General features: G+C 35.9%; 1 protein-coding gene across 1 annotated transcript in view; it reads left to right on the plus strand.

The window, feature by feature from the left end:
• Positions 1 to 25,431, plus strand: part of Spata16 (spermatogenesis associated 16) — a 228,680-nt gene that overhangs the window by 15,142 nt on the left and 188,107 nt on the right. The gene's annotated exons all lie outside the window — the stretch shown is intronic.

The raw sequence follows: 25,431 nt of genomic DNA on the forward strand, positions 1-25,431 counted from the left end.
TATGCAAACTGTTACAATGACAAATTGCTTTTATAATACACCTTTAAAGTTAGTCAGCAAGGTTGTTTGTATATTTTGACATGTTCATTTATATTTATTGGATTTTTCTCATGTTTTTGATGCTTGAAATATTACTGAATAATTATTTATGACCACTTAGGAGAAAATATACTAATACATAGAGTAGCAAGCACATATTTTTAATAAAGGAATCACCCTTATTTACCTGGTGTACTTTTTAAAAAGTAATTTAATGTATCAATAAATAAAAATTCCCAGTGGCTTTATTAACATTGTGTGTGTGTGTGTGTGTGTGTGTGTGTATGCATGCACATGTGTTTGTTTGTGTGTTATGTGTTTTTAGAACACTCTATTATGGATGTTTCCTAGAGCACTTGCTTTGAGATAAGGGTGATAATTATTTGTTAGCATGAAAAATTTTAAACACATAATAAATGTTTTCAAATACAAAAAATGGAAGCTCATGAAACAATCAGTACTCGTACTTTCTGATATCTTCATAAAGTGTGAATGTTGAAAGCTGGTGATTTCACACCAGTTGGTTTTTTTGTTTTTATTTTAACCATTTTATAAATTTTCAAAATTTTAGTTCAGCAATGGACTATACACACAACACACACACAGACACACACACATACACACACACAAATTAAAAGGGGAAGTTATTTTCTTCTACTCTATGTAGAGTTACCAGAATTACATAGGAAAAATCCATATGCCAGAAAAAAACTTTTCAAACTTGTCTTGAACTTGAAATTACTACTCTTCTAAGCTAAACATCTACCCTAAAAATTGGGGTCTAATAAAGCTGTGGAAATGAAAATATACAGAAATTTATATACCTAAACTGTAAAAGTAGCCTATCTCTGATACTAACCTCAAATTAGAAAAGAACTGAATGCCTCACCATATATATGAGTTATGGGAACAACAATCAGGTATCCACTTAAGCAAAATAAGTATGTAAAATATTTTGCTAAAACCTGGAGCATATGTCAACTTAGAGAAACCTTAGCTGACACTAAGGTGCCTTCTCAGTATTTCTGGGTCTCATAAAGAGTTGTCCTCACAGATACTTAAAAATTGAGTTACTGTATATTTCTTTCAGCATTAGTGGCATGAACACTGAGGGTACCTTCTAAAGCAGATCTGGACTGCTAAGTGTTTGGGGGCTGATTAATTTAGTAACAGTTCTACTAAGAGGAGCATCCAGATAACATGATCTTACATATTTAGATGTCCATGTAATGGATCACACAGGTGCTGCCACTGCCACTTGTTAAAGTAGGTTGTCAAAGGAAGAGATTAAAAAATAAAAATGAATCCTAAAAGTCTTAACTGAAGCTAGAGAGAGATAGGTATCTGCAACCGGCTTTTGACCTCTAAGTAAGGGCATTCTGATGACAGTAACAAACACAGTGGGATTCTTGAGTAAATCATCAGCTCACCCACACAAAGAGGAGGTGTGCTGTACCACTCTCTGCTTTTGTTTTATGTTTTAAATTTCTCATTTTTTAAAAATAGGTCATGTATTCACATAGTTCAAACTCCAAAAGGCAGAAAATAGTATCCAGTAAAAAGGCTTCTTTCCATACCTAACTTCTGCTACCAGACTTCTTCCAAATAGGCAATCATTATTTTTTAATCTAATAAATGTGAATAATAGAGGAGCATACAATATTATTTCTTCATGATTTTTAACTTAAAAATAAGTCCACTGTGTTAAAGATATATATTCCCCATTGATGAATATCTGTTTTGTTTCCAGCATTCTGATTTGTGAGAGAGTACTGCAGTGAATAACTTTGTGTAAATGTTGTTTTGCATGAACACAGACATATCTTCAGGATACTCTCCTGAACTAGATCCAAGAGTTTGCACATTTGAAACTTTAATAAATGTAGCCAAATCACACTCCCAACAGCAGTGTCTAAGGTCTTTTTCTTTATCCTCACTAAGTGGGATTGTTACCAATTTTTTAAATCTTTTTGATAATAATAGGTTTAAAAAATCAGAATATAAGGTAAATTTGCATTTCTGTTATTATGAATTGAACACCTTCCTATGTTTGAGTCATTTGCTTTGCTTTTCTGTTTATTTCCAATTCCATATATATTATCACACCCCAATTTTCTAATGGGTGGTTGATGTTTATCTTAGGAGGGTAGTTAATTTCAAGTTCAAAACAAGTTTGAAAAGTTCTTTTCTGGCATATGAATTTTCCCTATGTAATTCTGGTAATTCTCCACAAAGTAGAAGAAAATGACTTCCCCTATTAATTTGTGTTTGGTTATAAACTTGTATTAGTACCCAATTACCATCCTTTAGTAGAGACAGTTCTGCTGTGAGTGCCCATTTCATAAAGAATGAGGTAACTGTCTCCAAAATGAAGTGCATGTTCATATTTTCAAGAAATGGAATAGTACTTAAGCAATAACATTTACAAAAAATATTCTTAGTCTATAAAAATCAGAAAGCTCTTTATTAGTAGTAAGGTTCATATAAAAAAAGTATTATTTCTCTTGTACTGAGAAATTATAAAATCTGCAAGGGCATTTTGGCACTTTAAGAATTATTTATTACTTGAGATTACAACATTTTAGATTTTGTGATTTATCTTATAGAAATTCTTAGAGGCAAAACAAATATAGCATAAACCAATGCCTAGATAAAGTTAGATTTCACCCAGAATATTAATCAAATGTTGCTGTTCATGAATAACATGTGGTACCCATAATTCTATTAATTACAGGTGATCTTTCCTTGTTAAATTTTGTTGAAAGTGTAATATTTTTAATTAGTTTCTGGTATAAACCAGTGATATCAAATAGAAATATAATTTGATTCCTCCTGCTACATATTTACTCTGGAACAAAAAATAAAAAGATGTCAATAATGACTGAGTTAGCCGGGCACAGTGGTGCATGCCTGTAATCTTCAGTGGCTCAGGAAGCTGAGGCAGGAGGATCACAAGTTCAAAGCCAGCCTCAATATCAGCAAGGCGCCAAGCAACTCAATGAGACCCTGTCTCTAAATAGAATACAAAATAGGGCTGTGGATGTGGCTCAGTGGTTCAGTGCCTCTGAGTTCAATCCCTGGTACCTCATCCCCCCCAAAATAATAATAGCTGAGTCAAACATGATGCCCCTCTTGGAATTCTCTCTGGCTAGTGAGTGGCATTGATTGATAGAAAGGATATTTTTCTTCCAGGACATCAGTGCTAAACTTTGAGTATGAATTACCTCCAGTAATGCTATAAAAACTGATTTTTTAAGGCAGAATACAGCTACATAGGTAAATTTTTAAGTTATTTGTATTTATTATTCATCTTTAAGAGGTAAGGGATAAAAGAAATTTTCCCCCACTTTTATACCCAGAAAAAATTAATAGTTTTCGATTATTATCCTGAAATCACTTTTATTCAAATAAGTAGATACTATTTTAACTGTTTTTGCTTTATTGTTTGTGTGCTTAAGTCAGAATTCTTAGAAAAAACTTGTTCACGATGACCTTGCTATCAAGCCACCAAGCTAGAGCTAGGACTTAGACCTCCTGGCTCCAAAAGCATCACAACTATAACCACTACATATACCATTTAGCCACAGAGTGCTTTTTCAAAAAAATCTTACATAGCACCAAGAATGATAGTCAAAATATTTTCAACATAACCAAACCACTGGACAGTCATAAAAGGAACATACAATAATCTAAATAGATACAACCAATTTCTAAACATGAGCTCAATATATTTAGAAAGGTCAAATGGAGAAGCTGTGAGGCTAGTGTGGAGGCCCACAAATTACCCTAGTGGCTATCCATCATAGCCTTTTAGGAGAAACTCTTTCCACCCCCAGAACCCCTTCCAAACCTCACTCTGCAGAAATTGATGTTTGATAGTACAAGGAAAAAAAAAGTTTCGCATAAAGTCTCATAATATTTGCATTAGTACTTGATCTGATAGAAGAGCTTATATGCTTCCTATTTCTACTCTATGAATAACTGGAAATGAAAATATAGATTAATCTAAACCTCTTTAAAATGTCTTTGGATAGACTTTATTCTGCTTTTTCTGCTATCACTTCTTAGAGAAACTTTTCCTCTTACATTTTAGCATACACCTGAGAGAAAATATATGTCAGTCCTTTATGGTCATTTACTAAATGTTCACAACTATATGCTTGAAATTTGCCTTTAGCTCAAAATTACTTTCACTTTTAAAACGTTATATAGATATTATAATATTCAAATGGGGATTTGGCTTGAAACATTTATGATTCATTTATTTAAATAGTTATTAGGCAAACCACATAGTGAGAAGATGACCCTTGAATGTGGTTCTTACAGTGAGAAAATCAAAGTATAGAGGAAAGAGTTTAGAACAGGCATAGCAATCAGGAAAACTCATGTATTTGGGTCTTAATTTATCAGTGATTGAGCCAGGTTGTGCCTGAAGTTTTTTCAATAAGTATTTGTGGTATCTTACTAAACAAAAGAAACATAATTAAAAATAGGAGTTAAAGGAACACAAGTCAAAAATGGAATTGAATAGGGAAGGGGCAGAGAGAGTAGGACAGGAAAGAAGAAAACAGCAAATCAGAAGACCATTCTATGCTCCATGGTACTCCAATGGTATTCTGTGCTTGCTAGGAGTTAAAGTGCAAAGAGAAATGGAATTTAGCTACCTCCTATTTACTAACTTAAAAGAATACTGATCCACAAAAAGAAGTCGGAATTTTCTTACTATTGAGCTCTCAAAGAATTTGGTGCATAGGAATGTAAAAGAGTGGTAGAATAAATATCTTTGTAGCTTATTTATTTAGGAATATGAATTTATCTACAAGCTACAAGCTATCTACAAAATCAGTGGCTCCATTTTTGTCTCAAATGCATAACTTCTTCAAGTTTACCTGAACAAGTACTTAGTGTGTTTGCATGCATAATTGTAATTGTGATTGTTTAATTCTAATCTGCACAGTATCATTGTGTATATAATAATCTCTTGGAAATTTTTATTTCCTAATTCAGTAGCATTCAATAAATGTTTATTCTGTACCTGCACTTTGCCAAGAACTGTGTTAAGTTCTGAGATATCATCTGAAATAGTCATGTTCACTGCCTTCATGAGAAATATAATTCAGAAATAAGAATGCAATGAAAACTGCAATGTGTGCATCTGTAAAGAAAGAACAAGGTGTTAAGACAGTATTTGGTATTTGACAGTCTAGCTCTGTGGCTCCCAATTTTTTTTTAATTTCATGAATTAATGAAAAAATTGCTTACATGAGAATCAACACAGGTTGCTAACATTTTATTAGCAAACAAAAGACACTTTAAAAGGAAAAAACGGACCACTGTCTTCTAACAACATCAATTTCATATAAAGGAAATTTTAAAATTAAAATTTGGAAGAACATGGCCTAATTCTAAAATCAGGGGTAGACTTTCGTCCAAAAAGTCAATCTTAACCTGATATACACACAAACACACACACACACACACACACACACACACACACACGATGTTTTAGCTGCACAAAAATTATGACAACACCTGATTTTAACAGCAACTGTGGAAAGTGCTACACAAAACAAACCTTACAATGGTAGAGAATAACAGAAGGGGGCTACTTCGGAAATAGAAGACAGGAATTCTCCTTTAAAAAGGTAAGAACATTTAAGCTGAGGTCCAAAGGATGTGCATAAAACAGAATCAGTTCTCTTGTCCCCAGATTCCATGGCAGCCAGTGCACTTGAGGTCCCATCATGCCTGCACACACTGTGGATGGTAGTACAGGATAGGAACTTCAAGCTTAGGAAACTTGAATCTTTAACAATGAGCAGTAATTATGCTTGCTTCTGTCCCAGAGAGAGACACTGCCTAACTCTTTCAAGACTGTTTATTATACCAATATCCCTGAAAAATTATCTAAAACAAAGGTGGTTACTGCCTCACTGGTGAGACATTTAAAAACACTAGACACCTCTGGAAAATTATGCTGCACCTATATCTCAAACTTAGGAATTAATTCTTTGAAAATTATTTGAAAATCAGTTGATTTTAAAGTGGTTTTATTTCCTCTCTTCAAATACCATTTTTTCAGCTTCATTACCTATTCAACTCAAGATTCATTTATTTATACATTTTATTTAAGCATTTTTTAGCACCTAGAAAAATGTCCTGTTACTTTTCCTTGTTACTGCCTTATCAGCAGATAATTAATATGAAATATGTTGACTTTTGGCTAATTTAATAAATAAATGACTATTGCAAAACACAGCTTGACCTAAGTTCCTAATGAGGGAACAAATATTAGCAAATTTACTAATTAAGGCTGAGACACAAACAGGTGATTATGAAGAAAAAGCAGGTGCCAATATTATCTTGATGTGAAATGTCACTAAGAAGTAGAAAAATGAACAAATTTGTTGCCACATATTCAATCTAAACCCATTGGAAGAGCAAATAATGGCTGCGACAAGTTAAAAAAAAACACAATCAAATGAACAAATGATTGTATCTGACATTAAATTATGAACATTGATGAATTTGCTAATGAGTCCATTCCCTCTTTTTACTGACATTCTACTTAGTTAAAGCAACTGATTACATTTCTAGGGTAGAAGGTGAAGAAAATCACAAGTAAAATATTAAGTTATATAATAATAAAAAGAAGCTAGATCAGAAGGAAAATGAAATGCAGAAAAAGAAATACGTCTTATCCTGTTTGTGCAGAAGTGATGGTAGTAGATGCGTATCAGTAAGGTATATTCTTCCAGCAACATTTTCCCCATATGTAAAGTGAGTTGTCCTGTCCTACCACCTAATTTACTAACATTAGGCCAACATTGAGACATCAGGCCAACAGAAAGGTGGCAGTCTTCATTCAGAAAAGAGATCTACTTGGAAGCCAACTAAATTGTATTTATACTCTACATAGGTAGTGATTACTACAATCTTACCACTCATAATCTTTAGTGCCGTTAATGGTTCAGAAAAACTGGAGTACAGCACTATTCTAACTTTTACTCTATCCTTGTGCTATAATAGATCATTGATCCTATCCTAAATGTATTGATTTGAATATACTGACAAGAAACACTTAGGAGTTGTGAAGAAACCTGACAAACTGCACAGCTTTCTTTGACAGATAAAACGCTGCAGCAATTCAATGGAAGGCATTTAGGAACTGCAGTCGGAAAAACCTGCATCTGTAGGCTGGCTCCTCCCCATCTGATGTCTGTGAGCTCCCAGCCTCAGTGGTCTCATTTGCAAAAAAAGAGGATGGGAATATGTTGCCCTTTCTCTGATCTCCAAGTGATGTAGTGTTTGTGGAAGCAACAAACTCACAGATGTAAGGATTTTTTCCCCCCTCCTTTCTGGATCTCATCCCTTGTTTTATTTTCATTTCCGAATTTTCTTGGAGGGAATTCTTCACCACCTGTTGAAAGCAGGATTCTTAGTAGACAGGATGCAGTTACAATCCACAATTTACAAAAATTAGAAATTTCTGAACAGATCTCACAATCCCAGCTTTACCTTACGCCCTGAGGGCTGCATAGGCTGAGTCCAGGAGGAGCAGGACGTCATTGGTACCTTCCCTTTTCCTCCTGTCTGGTGTCCTGGGCCCTCCCCTCTTGCTCATCATTAAGGGCTTTTCTCACTTCCCATTGCAGGAAAGCTCACCAGAATATGCCCCTGACTGCCACAGCTCTTCCTTGCCTTTCGCATTCCTGACACAAACTGCCACCACCATTTCTTCAGGTCCCCTTAAGTCACCGACTCCCCATTTCAGAGCCATCACTGGCTTGTTTGCTGCAGAAACTAATGGGCTCTTATCCTTGTCTTCCCTGACTGCTGTCACCGATACAGACAATCACGCACTCCACCTGAGCCATTAACTCCTCGCAGTCACTGCCTCATCAGAGGCCTCCCAGTTCACTCCTCAGCCATCCACAGATAAGAACACTTCTAATAGTGAAGTGGAGATAACCTTGTAGGCACCATCTGATGTGGCCTCCTGCCTCTGGGGAAGAGAGTGTCCTGTGAGATGCATGTTTTCACAACAACATTTCCCCTACTCTCTGTTCTCCAGTAATCTTCTGATGTGTTTTGAACATAATTTTTCCTCCCTGATCTTGTCTGGAGAATTTATCGTTTTATTTGGCCAGGAAGAATAGGTTTAAAAAAAAGGCCAGAAGTTGCCGGGTCCAACCATACATCTACTTTTAAAAATACAATCACCAATCATCATGTAGCCTGAAAGAGAACTTGCTTCATCCCAGAGTGACCTGTCCATCCTTGAGCAGTTTTGATTTGGAGAAATGTTTACCTTGAATTGTCTGAAGTCTGCCTTCCAGAATGTTCCATTTTCTGCTTATGCTCCTTGATAGCAGAATATCTTAATAGCTTCCATGGTCAATGCCCTGGTCACCACTTCCTCCATGCCTAGCATATGTTCCTCCAAAACAAGGGGCTCACAACAAATATTCAGTGGATGAATGAGTGCTAGTGTTCTCTTCTTTAATATATAGGACATCTGTGAAATATACTGTGAGGCTTTGCTAGCCTAGAAGTTCTTAGCTCCTTTACTTGTTTCTCATAAGGAAAGTTTCAAGTTCAATACCTGTCTAGTTCCCTGATTCTGATCTTTTTTCTACCACACTTAAAATCATCAAAGTAAACTTAAAAATATTAAATTTATATTTTATGTATGAAATTATATTTAATCACATTTTATGTAGAATATAATCTACTTTTCTAAATAAAGTATGAACACATAGAGCATAAATAAACAAAAAAATGTTAGTTTTTGTTAAAAACAGCCTCATTAACTTACTTAAAAAAATACTTTGGCATTCTCTAACTCTGCAAAGGGAGGTTTTTAGTATTTTAAGTTAATTTTTATTTTGGGGCAGAGGCTTTGTTATATCTATAAAAAAATTAAAGAAAAAATTTGAACCACAGTTCTGCATTTTAATGCAACTGTTACAATTTTTTCTATTTTTCCTGCACCTTATCTATATATAAAAATAACTTTGAGTTATTATACATGGTCTGTCTTTGGTAGTTTACTTTTCACTTAGTTATATTGTACACATACATATTTTTCATGTTATCACTTTAATCTGTATCACTTTAATTTCATCAGCTCTATGGTGCTCCGTAGATTTCCTAATTATCAGTAATTTAAAATGTTTCCAGTTTTCTCTAAAACTTTGTAAAAAAATATTAACATACATATAGATGTTTTTTTCTAATTATCTTGCCATGTCTAAACCTTCCTTTCTCTCCATTATCATTCAAAAGAATTTTTCAGTTCCTGTGTGGATGCATTTGTTTACATGTACACTTTTTTTTTTCTTTCCAGGTTTTTGTTTGTTTGTTTGTTTTGTTTTGTTTTGGTTTTTTTTGGTAATATTGGGGATTGGAACCCAGGGCCTCTCACATGTAAGGCAAACACTCTTTTACTGAACCACTTTCCTGACCCTTTTTATTTTATTTCTAGTTTTATATCAATGAGTAAAGAGAAGCCTCTAAAACTGACTTAAGTTTTCCAGACTGGACTCAAACTTGCAATCCTGTTTCCCCAGCCTCCCGAGTAGCTGGAGTTGCATACATGTGCCATCACACCTGGTTTTTTATTTCCAGTTTTACTTCAATGCAGTGAATGGAAGCCTATAATAAAACTATTTATCAAGTCCTAAGACATAGTTTTTATACATGTCACGTGTGAATTTTAAAAGAAAGAGTACCCTTAATAATGACCAGCATTTCTTATATTCCATGCACATCAATACCAATTGATGCCAGTCATTGTGCTCTAAACTGGTGACACAGTTATCAAGGCAGATCCTTGCCTGTGTGGGTTTTAAAGTCTGAGATAAAAGAAGTGAAAATAAACTGATGATTTTTATAATTGGATAATCTGAAGCACTACCACTTTAAAACTCTTAGCCGTTGCCGTTGGCCCAGGGTTTCAGAGAATCCCTCTATGGCCCACTCCCCAGAGCTATGTCCCTCCTTACCAGACAAAGAGTCAGGGAAGCAGGGAGGGAGACTCTTGGGCATGCCCATTTGGAGCCCACGGCCTCCACCATACTCACTTCTTGGTACCAAGGATGTGAAATTCCCTCTCAAACAGTTCAAATCCACTCCTGAAGCCAGAAGAGAATTCTTTAGACCCATTCTCCCAAAGATGGACCTTACTGTATACATGTCCACACATATTGGTAACTATTTGTGGGAGGTTATAAATGGGATGTTAAGAAGTATGTATTAGGTCATCTGTTATCCACACTCATGAAGGAGAAGGACCTCCTTGAAGTCCTTCTAGAGACAGAAATGGGAAAAGAAGGATGAGTGACCACAGACTTAGGACAAGGGGCTTGGGCACACTTCTGCCCATAGTCATGTTTCTGTGCAGGATTCTGAAAATTCTAATTTAAACCTAGTTTCCAGGTGGTTTTAAGGATATATTTGTCAAGGTAGGAGGATGAAACATATTTTATTTAATGGTTTGTTAATTTGGTTTATAGTTTTAAAATATTTAGACATATGGGATGTGGGCTTTCATTTGTATTCTTGCCCCAGGCCCTGTAAATGAAGGAGTAGGCCTGGTACAAGGTGCTACTGGGGACACCTGACAAGGAGTTCTAACCTTAAACATAGGAGCCACAGATCTCTCAAAGTCATAGTTCAGCAAAATAGGTTTGGCCATAAGATCATCTGATGTGATACACCACATTTATAGAAAGGAAAATTATATGCTCGTCTTCATAAATGTCAAAAATACATTTCATGAAATCCAAGAAACATTTGCATTCAAATTGACTTTGTATTCTAGAATAACACCATTACCACAATCAATGATATCTGTGTGAACCTAAATGATGGCATCAGACTTAAATGCTATGTTTTAGCTTTTTCACTGCTTTGACCAAAGACCTGACAAGAACAATTAGAGGAGGAAAAGTTTATGTGAGGCTCACTGTTTCAGAGGTCTCAGTCTCTAAATGGCCAACTCTGTTGCTCTGGGCCTGAGAGGAGACACCATTATTGTGGAAGGGTGTGGTGAAGGAAAACAGCTCAAGCCAGGACAATCAGGAAGCACAGACAAAATATAAATCCTCAGTGACCATGGCATGCCCTCAGTGACCATCCCCTCCAGCCATATCTGACCTGTCTATAGTTATCACCCAGTTAGTCCCTAGCAATGGATTAACCCAGCCGTTTCACCTTTAACCTTTCTCGCATTATCTTACACATGAACTTTTTTGGAAGACACTTCATATTTAAACCATAACATGCAAATTTAAATTTAACCAGAACCAAGGATGCAAGTATCTTTAAACTATTTAACCCAAGTTGTAAATTTCTAATTAGTCCACTTTTGCTGATGTTCATTTCTTTTTCTTTTTCTGGCAGTCAGATAAACAGTTTTAAGTGAGAACACCTGTGTTTTCATTTATTCCACCATTTATTAAAAAGTCCTTTTTCTTTCTCTGGTCCTCTGTCATGGTGGTCACTGGTCTATACTCCCTTTTTAAAATGTGAGTTCCATAAAATTGTCCACTGCTATTTAAAACATACTTTTATTTATCTGAGATCTTGCCCCTTTCAAAATTCAATGGAAGCCTTCATTTTGCTCTTCATGATTTTGTATTTGTTTGGTCAGCCCTTGCCTGGAGCTGCTGTGGAGACCAGGAAGTCACTCATTCCCCCAAATGGTTCCTGTGTTATTAATCTGCATCAGCTGGAGGCAGATAGCTTTCCCCATACTCTCTAGTCTTCACACATAATCAGGAACCTGGCATAGGAAGAGAGTGGTGGTGGAAATTTTGGTCTGGCTAACTATGAGGAACAAGCAGTTAATCTAATAAAAATAAGTCATATGGCATTTTTAATTTGAGTAAGAATATGTGTCTATTTTAAGTTGTTTTCCTGGTCACTGCCAGGCATCTGTTAACTACTGTGTAGATTACCCCATCCGTTCCTCCCCTCCTCCTTCTACCCTCCCTCTCATTTCTAAACTAAAAATTCCCAGATAAAATGTAATATTTTGATGTTGGGTTCAAAAGGCTTTACGAAACAATGAAAAGGGAAGACAAGTCATCTTTATGAAAGCCAGTTGGGGAGTTGCTTTCTGGCTCCCTCTCAAATTTCACAATAGAACACTTAAGGACTGGGGTGCTGCCTGTTCTCACAACACATTTTCAGAGAAAAGTAATTCATTCCAAGCTTGTATAAGATATCATTCTTTGTTTTCCAACAATTTAGTTGATAAATTTTTGATAATTTTCTTGGACATCAAATATATTTATGTACAGTTTTCTTACATTCAGCAGAAGGCAGGACGTTCAGCTGTGTGTGTCTGCTTTTGGTCCTCCCTGCACTTTATAAGTTCATAAATCAGGGAATACATTCAGGATTTGTCTAGTGGCACCCCTGTTCACTTAAATTCAGAGTCTTGGCAAGATCAGATATTGCCTGAAACTGATTTTTCCCCTTAGCCATCAAATATAATTTTGACAACAAAAGTGATTTCGGAGATAAAATTTCCATAAAATGGATTTCCATCAAATTCTCCACAGTGGCTTCCCCACTGTGCCTCACCTTCCCATCCCCACATCCTTTCTTTTCTCCCCATCCCCATTACACCCACAACTCAAGCCTCAGAAAGAACAACAAAATGACAGATGAAAGGCCCTGAAATGGCTTTACCCAGCGTTCTGAGGTTTCAACATGAAAAACCCATGCTTGGTTTCTCCTCCTCTTAGAGTATTCCATTTGGCTCTGAAAGGGCCTGCTGGCATGCTTTCATACTCTCTCCAGTCTGTGCCTGGTGCCTAATTCCTGGATCCTCTGAGAAATGTCTCCACTTTTTTTTGACCCCTCCATTCTGGAGGGTACTTTAGTGGATTCTGGTAAAAGAAATCTTGGGTTGGGTCCAGGGAGTCTCTAACCGCAGGGCAGTGCCAAAATGCAAAGCATGTGTTCTGTCCCCTCCCAAACTCGTGTTCTAGAAAATCAAGTCTCATACAATCCCACACACTAAGTGCAAATAAAAAAAAATTTAAATTAAAGTCACAAATAATATCATGACCTGGAGATGACAGAGTTGAAACTTTAGGGTATGTTATGGTATGGGACATAATTAGATTAAATAATTCTTTGTTATATATCAAAATTATTATTTTAAGTAGGCATCATGCATCTTTACTTGTTAAATCTGGCAACCCTATTACAGCTTTTATCCCAACAGGCTTGTTTTCCTTTACATATTCCCTCACTAATAATCCCACATTTAAAAAATTACTAGTAAAGTAGCATCTGGGGGATAATTTTCCTCAAGAAATTAATAACATTTTGCTACCCCTGCACAGAAAGGAATATTCTTGTCTTGTTCTTTTATTGGTTAGTAGTATATTAATAAAGAAAATGAGAGTGATCTTAGTTCACATTTTTGTGTTGTTGGTTGGGAGTTAAAGCTTCAATATGTACTAACTGATAAACAAGTACATACCAATTATGACCAATTAAGTTCACTCTTAGTACTAAGTGATGATGGAATGATTGGATGTTTTTACTTTAGTGTAAATAAAAGTAAAAAGTTGTCAGACCAAAGTCTTAAAAGAAGAAAGAGAGTAATTTATGTGAAAAAGATATAATATTACTTTTACTTGGCTACTTGTATCAGTCTTCTTCCTGTTGCTTTAACAAAATAACCTGAAACTGCATAATTACAAATCAAAGGGTTTTTTGTTTTTGTTTTTAACTCAGAGATTAAGAGGCTGAACATCCAAAATTGGACAGCCCCATTTGCTCCACCTCTGGTGAGCCTCTTCCTGCAACCTGTGATTGGGTCACAACATGGTGAAGAAACAGAAAGGAAACCATTCATGCAGTAGTGGCAAACCCACAGCATGGCCCACTTTATAACAACTTGTACTTTCAAAACCTAACTCATTCACAGCATTAATTCATTTTAAGAGTGTTGCCCCTGTTACCTAACTACCTTGCATTAGGCTCCACACTTAAAGGTTCCACCATCTCTTGATATCACCACATTGGGGACCTAGCCTCCTGTATGAACCCTTGGGGTGCGGGGGCAAACCGATCCAAACCATAGCACTACTGAATTAAAAAAAAAAAAACAATTTTATCAATGTTCATGGGTTTTTAATTTTTATATTGGTTCTTTTTAGTTATACATAACATTAGGATTCATTTGCATATAATTATATCATGGAATATAATGCTCTAATTCCCCCATTCCCCTTCTCCCTTCCATCTCTCACCCCTCGTACCTTCCCTCTACTCTACTTATTGTTCTGCTATTTATTTCTAGTTGGGTTTTTGTTTTTTGAAATGGGATTGAGTATAATTTCATTAATTCTTATTAATTTTTTGTTTGTTTTAACTAAAGATTTCACATTAGCCATGTAGCCATGGTTTTTCTTATTTATGTTCATCATAATACTGTCAACCATGCACTTCTTGAAGTGCATTTCAAGTCACTAGAAGTGATTTCAAGTCATAATGAGGACTGCATATAAAATGTTTGTGACTTGTCAAGCTCACAAGAAATACAAAGAATTGCACCTGAACTTCTGCCCTATCTATATCAACTCACTGTCAATATTTGGACAGTATCATATTTCAGACAGTCATTTTATAAAATTTAGGCACATGGAGAAATTCCTTAACAAACTAAAACATATCCAGGATGACTTGAAAGACGATGTTAGAGATAATGATGACATTTCCAGGGAGGTTAAAAAAACTGGTTTTGTACTGCAGACTTTTCTAAGTCCTTGTAATTGGTGTAATCATCATGGATGGAAAACAATGGCAAGACTATTTCCTTCTACTCATCTACAGAGTTTTTTTCTTCTATTCTTCATCACCAAAGACTAGTGTAGAAGACAGTCTTAAAGGTTGAGCAATGGAAAAGAGCTTGCATCTGCTCTTTGGGTGCTTTTGAAAAGTGAAATGGAATTAGGGATTACGAATAGCTGAGGGAAGATCTGCAATGTTAATTAGGGGAAAACCAATTCTCATTCAGCTGGCTTTTTCTGATATCACCTCTTGGCAGTCAAAAGAGACTAAGACAGTGTGCAAATTTGACAATTGGGAAGTCAATATTTGATATCATCTCTCCTTGCTGGTCACTTGGCATCTGTACTATTTTGAATATTATTTCCAGTGTTGAACATGATTTTGCATGGTCAGAATTCCTCAGGTATGACCCACAATAAATGTGATATGCTAGGAACTAAAATCAGAATCAGTGCATGTTGCTTATTGGTTCTGTCTTTGCCTATATTTAACCAACAGATATGTTTTATCCATGGAGTAACCCATCCTAAAATATGAAGCTTTTAACCATTTTTCTCTAAATATTTGTCCTTTTAACTTTGCCATAACCAAAAGGAGGCAGATTCCTATAGAGAAATATTTGCACATCCTTTCTAGGAGCCAGTACTGTTACCAGTAGTGTAACAGCCAGATCTTTAAAACTATAGTCTTTTGTAATATTTAAGAATGTAGTAGTTAAGAGCATACCCTCTGGGGTCTGATCTGTGAGAGTTTGAATCCAAGTTCTGTTATTTACTGTAGCTTTGTGACCTTGAAGATGTTATTTAAACTGCCAAAGCCTAAGTTTTATTATCTATAAAATGAAAATGATATTAGTATCTAATTGATATGATAATTCAGGTAAAGGGCTTAACACAATTCAATAGCAAAAGAAAATATTTAATAAATCAGTTATATTATTACTATAAGAAAAAATAATAATATTAAGTTTATATTGTAGTACAATTCACTATAGAAGTGTTCTAATTATCAAATGCCCTCATGAGTTTTCTTTCTTCACATTTGACTAAGATAGACATTTTTTTTTCCTTCATCCATTTTTCTCTTGGGGTGACCACTTGTCAATAGAAAATAGGTAAAATAGGAATTTGGCAGTAGTGTCTCTGTTAATCTGTTTTTTCCAAGCAAGGTCAGTACAGAAATCCACTTCCTGTATGTCTGGGTGAATTCTTCCCTTTCTTTCAAAAATGGAAAACATTTTCACAGAGCCTTTAGCTGACTCTGATAGGAGAGCATTAGTTGGTGAGAGAGAAAGTAATTGTGCTCTTCTTTGTGCATTTGGACCAAGTCATGAAAGTAAGTTATCACCCATTCTCATATCCCTTGAAATTCTGATTACTTCTCTAGCAGAAGTACTCCTTTCTGTTGTGTCTTACCACCATGAGAAGCAGCATGAAGGTTTTTAATGCTGAAACTTCAAAGGTTGTACATTAAATAAAGTTTTATCCTCATATGGAGGGATGACTTACATGTGCTATAGAAACAGATTTTTCTCTATATAGATTCATAAATATTGCTTTAACTTCCCATTCAGGAGCTCAGATCTTCTTATCATTGTTTTTGTGCTTCTTTTCTCCTAAAGTATGTAAATTTGAAACGGTACTTTTTTTCTAAACTCATTCTCCCTTCTACCATTTTTCAAAGTCATAAAAAAGGAATGAAGTTTAACTTATAAACTACATAAATGTGGAATCAGAAAACAAACCTGTGAAGAAAATATTTTATAAAGAAATATACAAAGGAATAGGGAAAGCACTGATTTTAAGAGAATTATTTTTAGTTTCTTCTTTAACTACTTATGAGCTGTGTGGCCTTGGACAAATCACTAGGTCCTTCTGAATCTTATTTTATTACCCATAAAATAGAAGTCAGTGTCTGTTCAACTCACCACATAGAGCTTCAGAAAAGAGAAAATAAGTTAATATATGTAGAAGTGTTATATAAATTCCAAAGCTCCATTCACATATTTTTAGTAATATAGGATTAACTGATCAGCTGCTCTTCAGAAAGTCTGGAAAGGTCTGAAGACTTAGCTGTCTTTTATAATTGAGGAGCCTTTGTTATAGGGCCATGTTGGAGGGAACCAAGTTCTCTATAGCCGAAGCATCATACGTGTATAATCTTTATTTTAATTTTAGGACATAGTGATAAGAGAGGGATTATGCAAAAGCATACTGACATTTTACCTAAAGACTAGTGAATACTTTTTCTTTATCCTATTTTTAAGAGTAAACTCAAAAAAGTCATAATATTGACTAATATATTCCTCTCATCTACATAATATAATATATTCTTCAAACTTTTTATTATCCCTGAGTGGCCATAAAATCTCAGCTGTCTAAAATGAAATTTTTCAGATTCATAGCCTTCCATAAAAATTTTAGGTGTAAAAAAATATTTTCTACTGAGCTAAAATTTTCCCAGCCTCATTTTTTTTAAGTGTCATTCATCATAGCATACCATCAAAGTGTTAATCTAAACATACATTCTGAGAGAGAAACTCTCCATTGGTATTACTAATTTTGTGAAAAAATTTTATACTTACCAGTTTCACACCTGATATAACAGTGGGGATTAAATGACCTCAGAACTCCATCCTTTCTCAGCCTAGGAATAGAAATCTCTCAGTATCCAGAAACATTAATTTCTAGAATTTATTAAATATGCAAACAAACATCTCTGAAATGTTTAAAAGGAACTTTTTAAAGACAGACTGGATTTGACAAACTTTAAAGTAACATGGGTAGCATATAAATTGAAATAGAGTATGCTACTTCATATCAGTAATATACTTACATTGCCTTGTGATAAGATGCATTAAACCTGCTTCTTTCTCTCCTCAAATTCTTTTTAGAAACATTTATCTCAAAATTGGGGTATTAACCAGATGCCAGCTGGATTTGAACTAAGAAGTAAGTCAGATAGAAGTTGCCATGGGATACATTTTCTAAAATGAATTGCACAAACTCTAGGCCCTCAAAACATTCTTCTTGCAAAAAAAAAAGTTTGTTGCAGGAAGGGGATTTTATGGTCAAATAAGTTTGAGAAATATTCTATGTCATCTCCTTCTCTTAGATATTTGCAATATGTATTAGTATGTTAACTAGTTTTAAAGACCCTATAGTCAAGCATATCATAAACTTATTTGATTTGAAAAAACTTTTTTGATATAACAACTCTTTGTTATACCCGTGGAAGATAGTTTCAAAACTCCTGTCCTGAAGGTGCTGTGGTACTAAAAGAAAAGGAAGAACAGTGGATATAGGGGCCCAGACTTTTGTTGTCATATCCCACACTGTCCACCTTCATAGGAGAGTGTGTGGGTGAGGAATTTGGGAAATAAAGCCTTAGAGATTTCTCTGCTTATACAGATGAAGTTGTTGGTCTCCATTCTTCACGACCCCCCAGCCTGCCAAGTCACAGCACTAAGAGCCCACACTCTATTTTCCTGGGCTTTGACTTTGGACTTGACCATAACCAATGGGATATTATGGAACTGAAATAAGCAAAGCTTCAATTGTGCTGGTACAATTGTCTTACCCTCTTGTATTCCTGTCTTCTCTATGACAGAACATGTCTAATGGAAAACAACCATCTGCTGTTAATAAATCCTACTTAAATTATAGTTAGCTATCGTCTCAGAGTCCAGCCTAGCAAAATGCAGCCTATATCAGCCAACCTTAGCTAACAAGTAGATGTGGATGAGATTGAGTATTGTTGTATTCTAGTGAATTTAAGAATGGTTTGTCTTGCAATGTTTTCATGGCAATTGCACACTGATACATAGGGTGCTGTATAGGATGTTTGCTTCAAAACAAATACTGCCATAAATGTCCACAATAACTGGAAGCAAAAACAGGATTAAAATTGAGTGATGTATCATAGGGCAAGGAATTTGCAAATTTGGAGATTTTTAGTTTGAATTAAAATTCCTTTAATTCTTAAGTTCTTGAAAACTATTATCCTGTCTCAAGCATGTAATTTCTTCATATCTCACTTATCTTAGGGTTATTCCAACATTTCTAAGGAGAATAACCCTCTCAGACAGCCCATTTTTGTCACTTACATTTTTTAAAAGGTTTTGAAAAATATCTAATTCGTAGGAATAAAAATTAGAAAAGCAATAGATCTGAAGTTTATACATAAGGTAAAGAGTCCCACAAAATTTCAATTACCATCAAATGTCCTCAGAATATTAATTTTCATGTCACCACTATTTAGCAAAGGGGAGGAAAGAATATTTCAGAAACTCCCCTGCCGAGGGAGCCATGGTCCCATAATAAAAGGCATTGATCACTGCATCTAACCAAGGCCTTCATCACTGAACCTTAGACAAGGACTCCTGTGATCTTGATAAGAACGGTTCTCCTTTTCTTCCTATAGTACTTCTACCATCTCTTCTTTTCTCTTATTCTTTCTTTTCTTTACTTCTATTCTAGCCTCCTGTGCTTGAATTAGGTAACTCTATTTCATCTAGAAAATGGGTGATTGTAGGCATTAAGTAGTTGATATATATAAAAGTACCATATCTTGTTGCTTAATAGATTTTGACTTATCCATTTTTCTGCCTATCTTATATTCTACTTTTTCTTTAATGGTAATTTAGTTATTAAGATAGATATAGTGATAGAGATAGACATAGAGATGGAATAGTCATAAATAGGAAAGCAATGTTTAATGATAACTATTGGGACGCATACTGATTAGGGTTAATGGCTAGTTGAGAAGCATTTTCCTTACTATCTAAAGGATATAGAATTTAGTTGAGGCAGCAGACCTGGATCTGAATCATAGCTCTAGCTCTTACTGTTTGATAAATTAATACCCACTCTTAAACCAGATTTCCTCATCAGAAAATAGGAATGATATTTAATAAGATACCATGTAAAAAGAATAATATCTAATGTGATATCATATATAAAGGACAGCACAATGCCAAACACATAGCTCTTAATAAATGCTAGGCATCACAATTATTGTATAAGATCTGAGTTTGTATATGATAATATACTTACTTTACAATACCAGTAACTACTGTAAACTAAACATACTATTAACATTATCTTCATTTTAAAGTCCCTAGTTTTATGAGTGAAAATATAGGAGAAAAAAGGAAGAAAGATTCATTGTATTAATTCATTTCACTCCTGCCACATTTCTAATCTGCTTTACACATTAGATAGCTGAAGTTTAGGGGTATCCCTGGGAAAAAAAACTCTGAAGGTTAATGTGTATCATCTACATGCTTCAGAGCATAAGCAAATTACTGTCTGGTCAGATCAAGGTGAAACACAGTGGAATGAACCCACTGTGGCCACACCTCAATTTTAAGCCTACCTGAAGGGGTAGGAGTGATTAATTACTTTTTACTGTCATTCAACAGCTTGTCACCCAGGGAGTAACCTCATTTCCCATAAATTTAATAGAGGTCACATCATGGCCTATTTGGCTGAAAAGCATTATTCCTGAAACCCTGATAGTACTTTTAAGTCCACTGATGTGTGAACATAATTCTCTTCATCTCTTAGCCCTACATACTTTCTCTCTCCTGGGGAGACACTTTAGTAGACCTATGTGGCACCATGTAGAAACTTACAAGTGACGAGCTCTCTGATTCATTCTTCTTTCATATAATAAAATGATAGAGAATTAAAAACCAATGGGTGTTATTCTACAATGTAGAGCTTCTTTCCACTCTGTTAAAGAAGTATGAAAAGATCTTTTGTTTATTGGTTGTTCAAAACATTACAAAGCTTGTGACATATCATATTTCATACATTAGATTCAAGTGGGTTATGAACTCCCATTTTTACCCCAAATACAGATTGCAGAATCACATCGGTTACACATCCACATTTTTACATTATGCCATATTAGTAACTATTGTATTCTGCTACCTTTCCTATCCTCTACTATCCCCCCTCCCCTCCCCTCCCATCTTCTCTCTCTACCCCATCTACTGTAATTCATTTCTCTCCTTGTTTTTTTCCCATTCTGCTCACAGTCTTTTATATGTAATTTTGTATAACAATGAGGGTCTCCTTCCATTTCCATGCAATTTCCCTTTTCTTTCCCTTTCCCTCCCATCTCATGTCTCTGTTAAATGTTAATATTTTCCTCCTGCTCTTCCTCCCTGCTCTGTTCTTAGTTGCTCTCATTATGTCAAAGAACTCATTTGGTATTTGTTTTTTAGGGATTGGCTAGCTTCACTTAGCATAATCTGCTCTAGTGTCATCCATTTCCCTGCAAATTCCATGATTTTGTCATGTTTTAGTGCTGCGTAATGCTCCATGGTGTATAAATGCCACATTTTTTTATCCATTCATCTATTGAAGGGCATCTGGGTTGGTTCCACAGTCTAGCTATTGTGAATTGTGCTGCTATGAACATCGATGTGGCAGTATCCCTGTAGTATGCTCTTTTAAGGTCTTCAGGGAATAGTCCGAGAAGGGCAATAGCTGGGTCAAATGGTGGTTCCATTCCCAGATTTCCCAGGAATCTCTATACTGCTTTCCAAATTGGCCGCACCAATTTGCAGTCCCACCAGCAATGTACAAGTGTACCCTTTTCCCCACATCCTCGCCAGCACTTGTTGTTGTTTGACTTCATAATGGCTGCCAATCTTACTGGAGTAAGATGGTATCTTAGGGTGGTTTTGATTTGCATTTCTCTGACTGCTAGAGATGGTGAGCATTTTTTCATGTACTTGTTGATTGATTGTATGTCCTCCTCTGAGAAGTGCCTGTTCAGGTCCTTGGCCCATTTGTTGATTGGGTTATTTGTTATCTTATTGTCTAATTTTTTGAGTTCTTTGTATACTCTGGATATTACGCCTCTATCTGAAGTGTGAGGAGTAAGAATTTGTTCCCATGATGTAGGCTCCCTATTTACCTCTCTTATTGTTTCTCTTGCTGAGAAAAAAACTTTTTAGTTTAAGTAAATCCCATTTGTTGATTCTTGTTATTAACTCTTGTGCTATAGGTGTCCTATTAAGGAATTTGGAGCCCGACCCCACAATATGTAGATAGGAGCCAACTTTTTCTTCTATCAGACACAGAGTCTCTGATTTTATATCAAGCTCCTTGATCCATTTTGAGTTAACTGTTGTGCATGGCGAGAGGAGGGGATTCAGTTTCATTTTGTTGCATATGGATTTCCAGTGTTCCCAGCACCATTTGTTGAAGATGCTATCCTTCCTCCATTGCATGCTTTTAGCCCCTTTATCAAATATAAGATAATTGTAACTTTGTGAATTAGTCTCTGTGTCCTCTCTTCTGTACCATTGGTCCACCCGTCTGTTTTGGTACCAGTACCATGCTGTTTTTGTTACTATTGCTCTGTAAAATAGTTTGAAATCTGGTATCGCTATACCGCCTGATTCACACTTCCTGCTTAGAGTTGCTTTTGCTATTCTGGGTCTTTTATTTTTCCATATGAATTTCATGATTGCTTTATCTATTTCTACAAGAAATGCCATTGGGATTTTGATTGGCATTGCATTAAACCTATAGAGAACTTTTGGTAATATCGCCATTTTGATGATGTTAGTTCTGCCTATCCATGAACAGGGTATATTTTTCCATCTTCTAAGATCTTGTTCTATTTCTCTCTTTTGGGTTCTGTAGTTTTCATTGTATAAATCTTTCACCTCTTTTGTTAGGTTGATTCCCAAGTTTGTTTTTTTTTTTTTTTGAGGATATTGTGAATGGAGTGTTTTTCCTCATTTCTGTTTCAGAAGTTGTGTCGCTGATATACAGAAATGCCCATAGTTTCTTTTGTTTCAATTTCGTTGATTTCCGCTCTGATTTTAATTATTTCTTGCCTTCTGCTACATTTGCTGTTGTTTTGCTCTTCCTTTTCTAGGGCTTTGAGATGAAGTGTGAGCTTATTTATTTGTTGTTTTTTTTCTTTTTTTGAGGAATGACCTCCAGGCGATGAATTTCCCTCTTAAAACTGCTTTCATTGTGTCCCATAGATTCTAATATGTTGTGTCTGTATTTTCATTTATCTCTAAGAATTTTTTGACTTCCTCCTTTATGTCTTCTGTAACCCACTGATCATTCAGTAACATATTGTTCATTTTCCATGTGATATAGGATTTTTCCTTCCTTCTTTTATCATTGATTTCCAGTTTCATTCCATTATGATCAGATAAGATGCATGGTATTTCTCCACCACTTTATATTTACTGAGGGTTGCCCTATGGCATAATATATGGTCTATTTTTGAGAAGGATCCATGTGCTGCTGAGAAAAAAGTATATCCACTTGATGATGGTTGATATATTCTATATATGTCATTTAAGTCTAGGTTATTGATTGTGATATTGAGTTCTATAGTTTCTTTATTCAACTTTTGTTTGGAGGATCTGTCCAATGGTGAGAGAGGTGTGTTGAAGTCACCCATAATTATTGTGTTGTGCTATTTGATTCTTGAACTTGAGGAGAATTTTTTTTATGAACGTCGCAGTACCATTATTTGGTGCATTAATATTGATAATTGTTATGTCTTGTTGGTGAATGGTTCCTTTTAACAGTATATAATGTCCTTCCTTATCCCTTTTGATTAACTTAGTCTTGAAGTTGATTTTATTTGATATGAGGATGGCCACCCCTGCTTGCTTACGAGGACCGTGTGCGTGGTATATTTTTTCCCAACTTTTCACCTTCAGCCTGTGTATGTCTTTTACAATCATATGTGTCTCCTAGAGGCAGCATATTGTTGGATTTGTTTTTTTAATCCATGTTACCAGCCTATGTCGCTTTATTGGAGAGTTTAAGCCATTAACGTTTAGAGTTACTATTGATATATGGTTTGTACTTCCAGCCATGTTTGATTATTTATCTTTTTTGTTTTTTAATTTAGTTTGTTTCTCCATGATTAGCTTTCCCCCTTGCCCTCTGTCTTTACTGAGGCACTTCCCACTGATGGTTTTGGTTATTGTTTTTCATTTCTTCCTCATGTAGTGTTTTGCTCAAGATGCTTTGCAATGCTGGTTTTCTGGCTGCAAATTCTTTCAACTTTTGTTTATCATGAAAGATTTTTATTTCATTGTCGTACCTGAAGCTTAATTCACCAGCAGCTCCTCCTCCCAGACTGGGCGGGTCTCCAATTCTGAGTGCCTAGGGCCTTCTCTTGTGTCTAGTCACTTCCCCACTTTTCCTCAAGCCAGGCCCCGCTCACTGGTGATGCTCACCACAATACTGGCTACAGGCCAGGTCTGCTGCTCCCGGGAGCCCTGTTTTCATGAACGACTGGGCACACTCTCCCTGTTTGCCATTCCCTCAGACCCTAAGTTTGTAGAGCTTGGAGCTGAGAACCCTCAGCGAATTTTGCTAGCCACGCCCCCGGTAGCTGGTGCAAGAGACCTCAGTTGTCCACACTGGTGGGAGCAGTAGCCGGGAGTTCCGCACCGTGGTCCTGTTCCACTCCTGATTCCCTCGTTCTGGCTATCTTGCTCACAGGAGAGCTGGGAGGGGCCCTTAAGGTTTCCCTGCTGTGTGGAGAGGGAAGGCTAGGGGATTACACACCTGTCGCCGCTGGTTTCAATGAAGTTATCTCCTCCGCCGCATTCTGGTGACGTCAGTTCTCTGCCATGGTGGTATCCCATGCAAATGGCGACAGTTCATTCCCTTTACAGGGTGACCAATGCAACGGGTGGGTCCTGACTGTCTCTCCCAAACCCCGTTTCAATCCTGTGGCCACTGCCTATGAAGGCTCGGTTGGCATTAACCTCCGTAGGATCAGAAGGGCTGACCAGTTGTTTCAGCGGGATCGTTTAGTGCTGAGTCATAGCAGTTTGTCTGCGAGAAGCAGGCAAACGGGAGCTTGAATTAAGCCCTGAAATGATATTTATTGAAATTGAAAACTATTCATTGTAAGACCCTTACAGACTTGAACATTTAGTTTGGTATGTAAAAAGGAATTTTAAGGATCCCATCAAAGAATTTATAGGTTCAGATAGAGACCTAATTTTCATCCCTCCATATGCTATTACCCACATGAAGATACAAAAAGTAGGATAATTGCAACGTGCTCCAGATACATGGTAGAATTAAACAAAACCAAACAAAAAAAGGCCCAAGGAAGAATGGCAAATTAAAACTAAATTTTTATCTTTACTCATTGCATGCCAACTCAGAGACACAGAGCCTTTTGTAAGTAGAAGGTCAACAATTTCTCTTCTGCTCCAAAACTCATTCTAGGGATTTCAGTGAGATTTTATCCTTCAACTTCTCTACAGTACTTCTCTCTTTATATCCATGCACAAACGTTAATCCCATTAGTCATGTACAAAGTGGAAATGGATAAGCAGAGTTATACCCCACATTGAGATACATTGATGAGCAAAAGACATAGAAAAAGAAAATCAGGGAAGTCTGGAGGTCAAAGCTTGTTGGTGGTTTCCCTTATAGAGTAAGTACCATATGTAAGCTCTACCAATACTGAGGTGAGCTTCAGGAGAACTAAGAAGAAACAATCAACCGAAGCTATTAGCAAATATTTGACTTGGATCAATCTCTTACACAAGGA

This window comes from Callospermophilus lateralis, chromosome 10, assembly GCF_048772815.1.
Source record: "Callospermophilus lateralis isolate mCalLat2 chromosome 10, mCalLat2.hap1, whole genome shotgun sequence".
NCBI lineage: Eukaryota > Metazoa > Chordata > Mammalia > Rodentia > Sciuridae > Callospermophilus > Callospermophilus lateralis.